The sequence below is a fragment of the Stigmatopora nigra genome, chromosome 20 (assembly GCF_051989575.1).
Source record: "Stigmatopora nigra isolate UIUO_SnigA chromosome 20, RoL_Snig_1.1, whole genome shotgun sequence".
Taxonomy (NCBI): Eukaryota; Metazoa; Chordata; class Actinopteri; order Syngnathiformes; family Syngnathidae; genus Stigmatopora; species Stigmatopora nigra.
This window is the reverse complement of record NC_135527.1, coordinates 7,114,705-7,127,748: the sequence shown is the minus strand read 5'-3', so window position 1 is coordinate 7,127,748 and position 13,044 is coordinate 7,114,705. Positions and strand designations below refer to the sequence as shown.

The following is a 13,044-nucleotide window of genomic DNA, read 5'->3' as shown; positions in this document are numbered from 1 at the left end:
AGGTAAACATCATGCAAAATGCATGGTCGTTTATGTGAAGCAGGGCTGTAATTACAGCTCCAGTCCACAAGACGGCGAAATGAACCCAACGGTTGTTTGCAAAGCTCTTTTTATTAATAGAAGAAGATATCTCGAATGCGGAAGTCGTTTATGTGAAACAGGGTCGTCATTACGCATCCCGTCCACACGAGTGTACCGTGATCCCAATGGTTGTTTGCAAAGCACTTTTTATTGATAGAAGATGTCTCGAATGCGGAAGTCGTTTATGTGAAAAGGGCCGTCATTACACATCCAGTCCACACGAGAGTATCGTGATCCCAATGGTTGTTTGCAAAGCACTTTTTATTGATAGAAGATGTCTCGAATGCGGAAGTCGTTTATGTGAAAAGGGCCGTCGTTAGACATCCAGTCCACACGTCAGCGCAATGATCCCAACGGTTATTTGCAATGCGCTTATTAATAAAAGAAGAAGTCTCGACTGCGGAAGTCGTTAAGGCCGTCATTACACATTCAGTCCACACGAGGGTACCGCGATCCCAGCGGTTGTTTGCAAAGCTCTTTTTATTGAAAGAAGATGTCTCGAATAAGGAAGTAGTTTATGTAAAACAGGTTCGTCATTACGCACGAGGGAATTTACGCATGCGTATTATCCTGGACTTCCCCCAAATTACGTCAGAGAGAAACCCAGGAAGTGGTAGTCGAATTCCTCGCGTTTACTTTTGTTTGTAAACGGTTTTTTCGGCGTTTTATCGCACGATCTAGATGGGGGATTTACAGTAAATACAACCGAGTCACGTTTGATCGATTACACAAAGAGAAGTCTGCAGGAAAGGAGTTTTTTCGACGTTTTTTTGGGCTGATTTGGTGCACCTGGTGCAGGCTGCACAAGGAAAGTCACGAACAAGGTAAGTAATGCTGCAATTTTCCACTACAAGAGCCTCTTGATGAATATTACTATTAGTAAAACGTGCACATGTTTTCTATTCCGCTTGCTCGTCATAACCCAGATCAGATCAAAACATTTTGCCAACCTCCACAATTTAATGAACAATTTCCTCAATCAATGACCACATGGCTCAAATATTGACCTTTCTTTTTGAAGAAAGAATTTGTAATTGTTCATGATTTTAAAAGATCTAGCATGTTGACAAGCCTGACTGAAAATAATGCATTGAACAATGTTGACATTTAATGAAATTGTCAGATTTAATATTTTTAACAATAATTGTTTTGGTTGGTGGAATGTATGCAAATTTCTTGAGCATGCGCAGTGGGGCCGAGGGCGTGTTTTGACACTTGGAGGGGTGTAGTTTTTTTGGGTGGGGTGTGTGCAGATTTCATGAGCATGCGCAGTGGGACCGAGGGCGTGTTTTGACACTTGGAGGGGTGTAGTTTTTTGGGTGGGGTGTGTGCAGATTTCATGGGCATGCGCAGTGGGACCGAGGGCGTGTTTTGACACTTGGAGGGGTGTAGTTTTTTGGGTGGGGTGTGTGCAGATTTCATGGGCATGCGCAGTGGGACCGAGGGCGTGTTTTGACACTTGGAGGGGAGTGTTGTTTTGTAGGTGGGATGTGTTCAGATTTTCTGGGCATGCGCAGTGGGGCCGAGGGCGTGTTTTGACACTTGGAGGGGTGCGTTTGTGCGCGCGGGTGGGTGCGTCTGGCTCAAAGTCCGCCCACCGACTCTTGGAAGGCTTGGAAGGCAAAGGGATTGCCAGGGTTTGAGTCGACGTTTTGCCTCATTTCAAGCCGAAGGGGCGTGACCAACATAAAAGTGCATGAAATGAAGCCAAACTGCTCGGATCAGGGTTCAAAAGTCTTCCCAATACTCTTGGTAGTCACTTGCCATGCATTTCAAGCCTGCAAATTGGAAATTTTAATCTGACAATATGATGAGGAGCTTCCTTAGCTCCACCCACTGGGTAACATTCTCCTCTTTTCTTGCCCTTCCAAGCTTAGATAAGTGATTGGGATGTGAAATGATGTGCCGTGTTGATCGATTTGGGTCCATATTGCCCATATTGACCATTTTGTATACTTTTTCCAATTGTTGTTAATATCTGGTGAGATTTTAGTGTTGTGTTGATAGTCAGTTGGCTTGAGTAGACCGATTTCATAGGCGCTCCATTGATTGTGACGAAGTGGAGGGGTTACCTCCTTAGACGCTTGACCCCCAAAACCCCCAATAGTATCTGATACGTGTCCAAAGTTGCTCAAAATAAGATGTGCATCTTTTAACAATGTGCACATCATCTATTTGTGGTCAGTGGAGTCCCATTTCAGGCAAAGTGTGCAAACGGCCCAATTTATAGGGGCCTCAGAGGTCTCTCATCGGCAAAAAATGTCTTTTATCTAAATGTTTTGTGTTTAAAACATGCCATCTGAGTCAAATTGGATGAGTGCTAACAAAAAAAATGTCTTTTTGTTTACAGGAGCGGAGGCCCGGAAGATGGAGTTGCTTCCACGTCCATCAACCTGCGCGACACAAGTGTTAACAAAGGTAGGAAATGCTTCATTGAATGTATATTTGTATTGAAATTTGTTTTTTAGCGTGCTAGTATTTGAGTAGTTTGAATTAGGATCACATTTATTTGACCACCTGTGTAAAACAAGAAGGTCTTTTGTAGAGCTAAAAATAATAATGTATGTTTAGCCTATAAATGTAATTCTAGGTCTTACAGTTCAAAATGCTAATGCTATTTTCATGCATCATCGTATATAAGGTTACACATAAATATCGCTAGGCTAATTTTGTGACTGAAATGTCATAAAAATGCTAAAATTGTCCCTAACTGCTTTTGTTAAGTGCATTACAGTATAAGATCCTAATGCTATTTTTGCACTTGCATCATCTTATGTAAAGTTACATGTAAATATAGGAAGGCTCATTATTTGTTCATGATGCTAATGGTACTTTTGCGCTCGCATCATCTTATTTAAGGTTACTTATCATTATCAGTAGACTATATCTGTGTCTCTATTGTCGTATGAATGCTAGAATCGTCACTGACTGCTCTCTTTGAGGGCATTACAGTTCATGATGTTAATGCTATTTTTGCGCTTGCATCATTTTATCTAAAGTTACATGTAAATATTGGTAGGCTTATTATTTGTTCATGGTGCTAATGGTACTTTTGCGCTCGCATCATCTTATCTATAGGTACATGTAAATATTGGTAGGCGAATTATTTGTTTATGATGTTAATGCTATTTTTGCGCTTGCATCATTTTATGTATAGTTACATGTAAATATTGGTTGGCTAATGATTTGTTCATGATGCTAATGGTACTTTTGCGCTCGCATCATCTTATTTAAGGTTACTTCTCTTTATCGGTAGACTAATTCTGTGTCTCTATTGTCGTATGAATGCTGGAATGGTCACTGATTGCTCTCGTTGTCGTCTTCTTGACAGGATCGTGGACGTTTTGGACGTACACGGCGCCTACGGATGGGCCCGCGCTGCAGCCCGATGGCTTTTGGACACTGGCGTGACCTGACTTGGTATGTGACGTCTCCCGTTTCAGCTTGTGCAGTGGCATCTGATGCAGTCAGAATGTCAAAAAAAGCCATTTTTTGCTAACAATACATTGTTGAAATGGAATCAGTCTTTGTCTTTTATTGCTAAATGCATCCCTACTAAGTTAAAAATAGGGTTTTTTCTTCAAAAAGTGTCGTTTTGGGGCCTAAAACGGTCACCAAAAAGAGCTCTCGGGAAAAGCGGCCTCAGAAAAGCAGAAAATCTTCCCGGCGACGAGACGTGTCACGACTCGGCCAACCAATCAGAGGCCTTAAAAATTGGATTTAGCCACCTCCCCTCTATGCAAATCTATGCAAATTTGGATTTAGCCCCGCCCTGGCCTCGCCCACCGGGACAGCCAATCAGAGCGCGGCATTTGGCCGGTTACGCCCCCTTTTTCCAAAAAACGGCGTTTTTTGGACCGAAACCCCGCCTCCCGCTACAAAGCCAGCCCTCCCGGCCTAAAGCCCACCCATTCCGAGAGAACCAATCAGATGGCAGTATTCACCTCCCCACTTCCTGATTCTAGACCAATCAGTGAATTGACGCCCCTTCCCAGAGAACCAATCAGGTGGCAGTATTCACCTCCCCACTTCCTGATTCTAGACCAATCAGTGAATGGACAACCCCCTCCCAGAGAACCAATCAGGTGGCAGTATTCACCTCCCCACTTCCTGATTCTACACCAATCAGTGAATGGACAACCCCCTCCCAGAGAACCAATCAACTGGCAGCATTAAATTTCCACTTCCTTATTCTTAACCAATTAGTGAGCTTAATTTAATTTCTTCACCAATCGCTGGCTATTCATTTGCATAGCCACACCCAAAAAATAAAAACAAAAAAAATTAAATAAAAAAATAAATTAATAATAATAAAATAATAATAATAAAAAGTTAGAATAAAGAAGTTTGTTTTTTGTTCAACTTTATTTGTTTTTCTTTCAGAGTTAAAGTCTAAAGGATGATGACTTGAAGTTCTTCCTTCAGCCAGTAATAGGAGTCGGACCGCAACAGAGTGTGGAGACCTGAAGATAAAAATAAGTAAGTTAAGTGCAAGTTGAGTGCAAACCAAGTAAATTAAGTGCAAGTCTAGTGCAGACAAGTAAGTAGAGTGCAAGTTGAGTGCAGTAGAGTAAGTTAAAAAAAAAGTGCAGTAGGGCAAGAAGTGCAGACATGCAAGTTAAAAAAGTGCAGTAGGGTAAGTTAAAAAAGTGCAGTAGAGTAAGTAGTGCAGACAAGTTAAAAAAATGCAGTAGAGTAAGAAGTGCAGACTAGTTAAAAAGTGCAGTAGGGGTAAGAAGTGTAGCAGAGTAAGAAATGTAGTAGAGCAAGTAAAAAGTGCAGACAAGCAAGTTAAGTGCATTCAAAGAAATGTGCAAACGGCGATGACACTTACCTTAGAATGATGCGATGTTACTTGTACTTGAGCAGGAAGACGACAACAGTGGAAGAAGTGGACTACAGCTGTGGAAGAACTTCATTCGATGAGATGTCACATGTTCTTGAGCAGGATGACAGCATCTGGACTTCAAATGTGGAAGAACTGGACGATTTCAGCTGTGGAAGGACTTCATCTGATGCGATGTCACGTGTTCTTGAGCAGGAGGGCAGCATCTGGACTTCAACTGGACGACTGGGGAAGAACTACATTGCAATCCAGACAATTTTCACGAAGGAGTTCACACGGAGGCAAAACAGTTTGTCTTTTTATTTTAATGTTTGAGAATTCAGCATTGAAGATAATCAGCTCATTGTCTCACAGGTGCAGGGAGCAGTTGGGGCGGGGTCAAGGCAGGTTTACAAAATGGCGTCTTCACTGGAATGAGTCTGCAAACAAGAAAGTGGGTAAGCATATTCAGTTGTACCTTGTCTTAATAGTGCACATTGACTCACCTTTGCAGTACAATTAAGCTTGACGAACACTGATTGTTACCTTGAGCGGCAGCGCCCTCCGGTGGACACGAGGAAACTAGTCAGGAAAAGAGTGTTCACAAGCGTGGCGTAAAAAGACGTCAAAGTTGGACAGTGTTCACGTCCACCATTTTGTGTTGCAGTGTGCACTAACCTAGTGGACGACCTCGTGGATGAAATCCGACTGCAAGAATCAAAGACAGAAGTCAAAATTGGACATGGTAAGTTATCTCAGGCGTTCTTACCTCAAACTTTGTCACTCTACTTTCAGCTTCTGCAACAGATTAATAGACAGTTAGATTTGCACGTGAATCAATTGTTTGCTCGTTTCACCTGTGCTTACCTGCAGGGTCGGACATCTTGGAAGTGGTCTGCAAAAGAAAAGAAAGAGTGAAACAGTATGGTTAACAGCCATTTTCGTGCAAAGTGGATCATTTGGCAGAATACTTACCGACTGCAGCCTGTGAAGGAAGAAACAAGATCCATTAAGTATTTTTGAGCTTGATTTGTAATATTCAAAGTACTTACCAACTGCAGCCTGTGAAGGAAGAAATGGACCATTAAGTATTTTCAAGGTTGATTTGGAATATTTAAAGTACTTACTTGCTTCTTTTTGCACATTTGTGAGCTGTTGAAACAAGAGAAATGTAAGTTAGTCTCAAATAAAAAAGTGAAAAGACTTGGGAATAGTACTTACTTTGGCATTCCAGTGTGGAGCGACGCGCAGCATTCATTAAATGAAAAAGACCGTCTGCGAAAATGCTTCCTGTTTAAATAGTTTTTCGGAAGTGACGTAATTGCGCAAAAAAATAAAAGTTTAAAAAACAATTTGAATGTGTCCTTCAAATTGAAAAGCGAACGGCCGGGACTCGTACCCGGGTCTCCCAAGTCAAAGTCTTATGCTCTACTCATGAGACTAATGAGCAGATGACGTGGAACAATCTCATAGTGTATATGTCCCAGTCTTAGTCACTCACATTCGGTAGACTGTCAAAAAAAAAGGGTAAATATGACTTCCAATTTTTGAATTTGCAAAGCGTTGGTGGTCTAATGGTTTAAGACACTGACTGCGAATACTTTGGGCTCGGGTTCGATCCTCACTCTTGCCTTTACCACTCTAGCATTTAATTCGTGAATGCAGCTGAGAGTGGGAATCGAACCCGGGTCGCCTGCATCGCAGGCAATGACTTATGCCATTCGCCACCTTGGCTGGATTTCCGCCGAAATTTCTCCCGTAGAAGTCCTAAATAATACCCAAAACACTTAGCGCAATTCGATGCAAGCGAAGTCTATGAATGTACTACAGTGATGCACTTGTAACAAGGAGTTAGTTGGAAAAGAAATTGCAGAGTGTAATGCTTAAAAGTGTCACAAGATGGCAGCCGAACAAGACATGTCCAGTCAGGCACACTCATGGGACAATATGTGAGAGGAGTCCAAGTATACTACATTAATGTATACTAGGAAACAGCATACTTGGTTGGTTGGAAAAGTCATTGCAAATTGCAATGCCTAAAAACCGCCACAAGATGGCAGAAAGTTAGAACATGTCTATTCAGGACAATATGTGAGTCCAGGTATTCTACATAAGTACGTAGTTGGTTGGAAAAGACATTGCCAAGTGCAATGCCCAAAAACCGCCACAGGAGGGCATTGGGTTTAACATGTCTTGTGGAGAATAAAATAGCATGTCTGCATACATGCATACAGTCACAACACAAATTCAAGGAATTAAGAATTGTTATGGTTTGTTACTTTATTGGAGAGGGCTCAAGATGAATATTGCACATCATTTATATGAGCAAGATGAGGCTGACGCTGGGGAGCACATTGAAAATAAAGTTCACACAAATACACAAGTGCCTTGTCTGTCTGCTTTTGTCATGAAATAAACACAAAATAAAGTTGGTGGTCATAACATGGCAAGTGGAAATCAGCCGTCTGCCTGCACGAACAAGTCCAGTCTGCACCAAGAGAGGAACAAGCATTAAAGCTGCACCTGCCTGTGAATACATGGATAAAAGAACAATGACATGAGAACACGTTCGATCGACCGAACGAACAGTTGACGCATTAACAATGACGATAATATGAAGCGGATGAGTCCACTCACCTCATCTGGCCATGATTCTGACACGCTCAACAGTCGCACCTTCGTATCTTGTTTCTATTGATCGCATAGTACGCTTAAAAAGACTACAGTTATCTAAAATTATGCTCAGGAGACGAATTGTTTTGATCGGCTGCTGGTTTCCACGACTTCCGCATCGGAGGATCTTCTTCTATCAATAAGAGTGCTTTGCAAACAACCTTTGCGACGACGTTGCCCTCCTGTGGACCGGAGATGTAATGACGGCACTGGTTCTCATAAACGACCATGAATCGACTTTCTGTCTTGGGATGTTTTTTAAAGAGCACAATGCACCGCTATTGGTGTCAAAGTGGAGGCCCGGGGGCCAAATGTGGCCCGCCGCATCATTTTTTGCGGTCCGAGAAAGTTAACCATCAGGATGTTTTAAAGGGCACAACGCACCTCTATAGGTGTCAAAGTGGAGGCCCGGGGGCCAAATGTGGCCCGCCGCATCATTTTTTGCGGTCCGAGAAAGTTAACCATGAGGATGTTTTAAAAGGCACAATGCACCTCTATTGGTGTCAAAGTGGAGGCCCGGGGGCCAAATCTGGCCCGCCGCATCATTTTTTGCGGTCCGAGAAAGTTACCCATCAGGATGTTTTAAAGGGCACAACGCACCTCTATAGGTGTCAAAGTGGAGGCCCGGGGGCCAAATGTGGCCCGCCGCATCATTTTTTGCGGTCCGAGAAAGTTAACCATGAGGATGTTTTAAAAGGCACAAGTACCACTATTGGTGTCAAAGTGGAGGCCCGGGGGCCAAATCTGGCCCGCCGCATCATTTTGTGCGGTCCGAGAAAGTTAACCATCAGGATGTTTTAAAGGGCACAACGCACCTCTATAGGTGTCAAAGTGGAGGCCCGGGGGCCAAATGTGGCCCGCCGCATCATTTTTTGCGGTCCGAGAAAGTTAACCATGAGGATATTTTAAAAGGCACAACACACCACTATTGGTGTCAAAGTGGAGGCCCGGGGGCCAAATCTGGCCCGCCGCATCATTTTTTGCGGCCCGAGAAAGTAATCATTTATTATTGAGAAAGGAATCATGGTTTACTTTCTCGGGCCGCAAAAAATGATGCGGCGGGCCAGATTTGGCCCCCGGGCCTCCACTTTGACACCAATAGTGGTGTGTTGTGCCTTTTAAAATATCCTCATGGTTAACTTTCTCGGACCGCAAAAAATGATGCGGCGGGCCACATTTGGCCCCCGGGCCTCCACTTTGACACCTATAGAGGTGCGTTGTGCCCTTTAAAACATCCTGATGGTTAACTTTCTCGGACCGCACAAAATGATGCGGCGGGCCAGATTTGGCCCCCGGGCCTCCACTTTGACACCAATAGTGGTACTTGTGCCTTTTAAAACATCCTCATGGTTAACTTTCTCGGACCGCAAAAAATGATGCGGCGGGCCACATTTGGCCCCCGGGCCTCCACTTTGACACCTATAGAGGTGCGTTGTGCCCTTTAAAACATCCTGATGGGTAACTTTCTCGGACCGCAAAAAATGATGCGGCGGGCCAGATTTGGCCCCCGGGCCTCCACTTTGACACCAATAGAGGTGCATTGTGCCTTTTAAAACATCCTCATGGTTAACTTTCTCGGACCGCAAAAAATGATGCGGCGGGCCACATTTGGCCCCCGGGCCTCCACTTTGACACCTATAGAGGTGCGTTGTGCCCTTTAAAACATCCTGATGGTTAACTTTCTCGGACCGCAAAAAATGATGCGGCGGGCCACATTTGGCCCCCGGGCCTCCACTTTGACACCAATAGCGGTGCATTGTGCTCTTTAAAAAACATCCCAAGACAGAAAGTCGATTCATGGTCGTTTATGAGAACCAGTGCCGTCATTACATCTCCGGTCCACAGGAGGGCAACGTCGTCGCAAAGGTTGTTTGCAAAGCACTCTTATTGATAGAAGAAGATCCTCCGATGCGGAAGTCGTGGAAACCAGCAGCCGATCAAAACAATTCGTCTCCTGAGCATAATTTTAGATAACTGTAGTCTTTTTAAGCGTACTATGCGATCAATAGAAACAAGATACGAAGGTGCGACTGTTGAGCGTGTCAGAATCATGGCCAGATGAGGTGAGTGGACTCATCCGCTTCATATTATCGTCATTGTTAATGCGTCAACTGTTCGTTCGGTCGATCGAACGTGTTCTCATGTCATTGTTCTTTTATCCATGTATTCACAGGCAGGTGCAGCTTTAATGCTTGTTCCTCTCTTGGTGCAGACTGGACTTGTTCGTGCAGGCAGACGGCTGATTTCCACTTGCCATGTTATGACCACCAACTTTATTTTGTGTTTATTTCATGACAAAAGCAGACAGACAAGGCACTTGTGTATTTGTGTGAACTTTATTTTCAATGTGCTCCCCAGCGTCAGCCTCATCTTGCTCATATAAATGATGTGCAATATTCATCTTGAGCCCTCTCCAATAAAGTAACAAACCATAACAATTCTTAATTCCTTGAATTTGTGTTGTGACTGTATGCATGTATGCAGACATGCTATTTTATTCTCCACAAGACATGTTAAACCCAATGCCCTCCTGTGGCGGTTTTTGGGCATTGCACTTGGCAATGTCTTTTCCAACCAACTACGTACTTATGTAGAATACCTGGACTCACATATTGTCCTGAATAGACATGTTCTAACTTTCTGCCATCTTGTGGCGGTTTTTAGGCATTGCAATTTGCAATGACTTTTCCAACCAACCAAGTATGCTGTTTCCTAGTATACATTAATGTAGTATACTTGGACTCCTCTCACATATTGTCCCATGAGTGTGCCTGACTGGACATGTCTTGTTCGGCTGCCATCTTGTGACACTTTTAAGCATTACACTCTGCAATTTCTTTTCCAACTAACTCCTTGTTACAAGTGCATCACTGTAGTACATTCATAGACTTCGCTTGCATCGAATTGCGCTAAGTGTTTTGGGTATTATTTAGGACTTCTACGGGAGAAATTTCGGCGGAAATCCAGCCAAGGTGGCGAATGGCATAAGTCATTGCCTGCGATGCAGGCGACCCGGGTTCGATTCCCACTCTCAGCTGCATTCACGAATTAAATGCTAGAGTGGTAAAGGCAAGAGTGAGGATCGAACCCGAGCCCAAAGTATTCGCAGTCAGTGTCTTAAACCATTAGACCACCAACGCTTTGCAAATTCAAAAATTGGAAGTCATATTTACCCTTTTTTTTTGACAGTCTACCGAATGTGAGTGACTAAGACTGGGACATATACACTATGAGATTGTTCCACGTCATCTGCTCATTAGTCTCATGAGTAGAGCATAAGACTTTGACTTGGGAGACCCGGGTACGAGTCCCGGCCGTTCGCTTTTCAATTTGAAGGACACATTCAAATTGTTTTTTAAACTTTTATTTTTTTGCGCAATTACGTCACTTCCGAAAAACTATTTAAACAGGAAGCATTTTCGCAGACGGTCTTTTTCATTTAATGAATGCTGCGCGTCGCTCCACACTGGAATGCCAAAGTAAGTACTATTCCCAAGTCTTTTCACTTTTTTATTTGAGACTAACTTACATTTCTCTTGTTTCAACAGCTCACAAATGTGCAAAAAGAAGCAAGTAAGTACTTTAAATATTCCAAATCAACCTTGAAAATACTTAATGGTCCATTTCTTCCTTCACAGGCTGCAGTTGGTAAGTACTTTGAATATTACAAATCAAGCTCAAAAATACTTAATGGATCTTGTTTCTTCCTTCACAGGCTGCAGTCGGTAAGTATTCTGCCAAATGATCCACTTTGCACGAAAATGGCTGTTAACCATACTGTTTCACTCTTTCTTTTCTTTTGCAGACCACTTCCAAGATGTCCGACCCTGCAGGTAAGCACAGGTGAAACGAGCAAACAATTGATTCACGTGCAAATCTAACTGTCTATTAATCTGTTGCAGAAGCTGAAAGTAGAGTGACAAAGTTTGAGGTAAGAACGCCTGAGATAACTTACCATGTCCAATTTTGACTTCTGTCTTTGATTCTTGCAGTCGGATTTCATCCACGAGGTCGTCCACTAGGTTAGTGCACACTGCAACACAAAATGGTGGACGTGAACACTGTCCAACTTTGACGTCTTTTTACGCCACGCTTGTGAACACTCTTTTCCTGACTAGTTTCCTCGTGTCCACCGGAGGGCGCTGCCGCTCAAGGTAACAATCAGTGTTCGTCAAGCTTAATTGTACTGCAAAGGTGAGTCAATGTGCACTATTAAGACAAGGTACAACTGAATATGCTTACCCACTTTCTTGTTTGCAGACTCATTCCAGTGAAGACGCCATTTTGTAAACCTGCCTTGACCCCGCCCCAACTGCTCCCTGCACCTGTGAGACAATGAGCTGATTATCTTCAATGCTGAATTCTCAAACATTAAAATAAAAAGACAAACTGTTTTGCCTCCGTGTGAACTCCTTCGTGAAAATTGTCTGGATTGCAATGTAGTTCTTCCCCAGTCGTCCAGTTGAAGTCCAGATGCTGCCCTCCTGCTCAAGAACACGTGACATCGCATCAGATGAAGTCCTTCCACAGCTGAAATCGTCCAGTTCTTCCACATTTGAAGTCCAGATGCTGTCATCCTGCTCAAGAACATGTGACATCTCATCGAATGAAGTTCTTCCACAGCTGTAGTCCACTTCTTCCACTGTTGTCGTCTTCCTGCTCAAGTACAAGTAACATCGCATCATTCTAAGGTAAGTGTCATCGCCGTTTGCACATTTCTTTGAATGCACTTAACTTGCTTGTCTGCACTTTTTACTTGCTCTACTACATTTCTTACTCTGCTACACTTCTTACCCCTACTGCACTTTTTAACTAGTCTGCACTTCTTACTCTACTGCATTTTTTTAACTTGTCTGCACTACTTACTCTACTGCACTTTTTTAACTTACCCTACTGCACTTTTTTAACTTGCATGTCTGCACTTCTTGCCCTACTGCACTTTTTTTTTAACTTACTCTACTGCACTCAACTTGCACTCTACTTACTTGTCTGCACTAGACTTGCACTTAATTTACTTGGTTTGCACTCAACTTGCACTTAACTTACTTATTTTTATCTTCAGGTCTCCACACTCTGTTGCGGTCCGACTCCTATTACTGGCTGAAGGAAGAACTTCAAGTCATCATCCTTTAGACTTTAACTCTGAAAGAAAAACAAATAAAGTTGAACAAAAAACAAACTTCTTTATTCTAACTTTTTATTATTATTATTTTATTATTATTAATTTATTTTTTTATTTAATTTTTTTTGTTTTTATTTTTTGGGTGTGGCTATGCAAATGAATAGCCAGCGATTGGTGAAGAAATTAAATTAAGCTCACTAATTGGTTAAGAATAAGGAAGTGGAAATTTAATGCTGCCAGTTGATTGGTTCTCTGGGAGGGGGTTGTCCATTCACTGATTGGTGTAGAATCAGGAAGTGGGGAGGTGAATACTGCCACCTGATTGGTTCTCTGGGAGGGGGTT

The 13,044-nt window shown here is 42.8% G+C and overlaps 5 long non-coding RNA genes across 7 annotated transcripts; 3 read left to right on the top strand and 2 right to left on the bottom strand.

Moving 5' to 3' along the window:
* The first annotated feature begins 435 nt into the window (after window positions 1-435).
* Window positions 436-3,601, top strand: LOC144213790 (uncharacterized). Its single transcript, XR_013330119.1, has 3 exons — window positions 436-905; window positions 2,432-2,499; window positions 3,413-3,601. It is a non-coding gene; the product is annotated as an uncharacterized LOC144213790 (long non-coding RNA).
* A 1,363-nt stretch (window positions 3,602-4,964) lies between these two features.
* On the bottom strand, window positions 4,965-6,302 carry LOC144213656 (uncharacterized). 2 transcript variants are annotated; one of them, XR_013330051.1, is made up of 6 exons: window positions 5,774-6,302; window positions 5,676-5,704; window positions 5,585-5,614; window positions 5,413-5,488; window positions 5,280-5,346; window positions 4,965-5,163 (listed from the first exon to the last, which is right to left on the bottom strand). It is a non-coding gene; the product is annotated as an uncharacterized LOC144213656 (long non-coding RNA). The 2 variants fall into 2 exon arrangements; XR_013330050.1 differs by having other exon boundaries at window positions 4,965-5,346.
* Window positions 6,303-7,161: 859 nt separating this feature from the next.
* On the bottom strand, window positions 7,162-7,704 carry LOC144213791 (uncharacterized). The gene is made up of 2 exons (XR_013330120.1): window positions 7,544-7,704; window positions 7,162-7,433 (listed from the first exon to the last, which is right to left on the bottom strand). It is a non-coding gene; the product is annotated as an uncharacterized LOC144213791 (long non-coding RNA).
* Window positions 7,705-9,481: 1,777 nt separating this feature from the next.
* LOC144213827 (uncharacterized) lies at window positions 9,482-10,024 on the top strand. Its single transcript, XR_013330131.1, has 2 exons — window positions 9,482-9,642; window positions 9,753-10,024. It is a non-coding gene; the product is annotated as an uncharacterized LOC144213827 (long non-coding RNA).
* An 859-nt stretch (window positions 10,025-10,883) lies between these two features.
* On the top strand, window positions 10,884-12,221 carry LOC144213658 (uncharacterized). 2 transcript variants are annotated; one of them, XR_013330053.1, is made up of 6 exons: window positions 10,884-11,412; window positions 11,482-11,510; window positions 11,572-11,601; window positions 11,698-11,773; window positions 11,840-11,906; window positions 12,023-12,221. It is a non-coding gene; the product is annotated as an uncharacterized LOC144213658 (long non-coding RNA). The 2 variants fall into 2 exon arrangements; XR_013330052.1 differs by having other exon boundaries at window positions 11,840-12,221.
* Window positions 12,222-13,044: the final 823 nt, after the last annotated feature.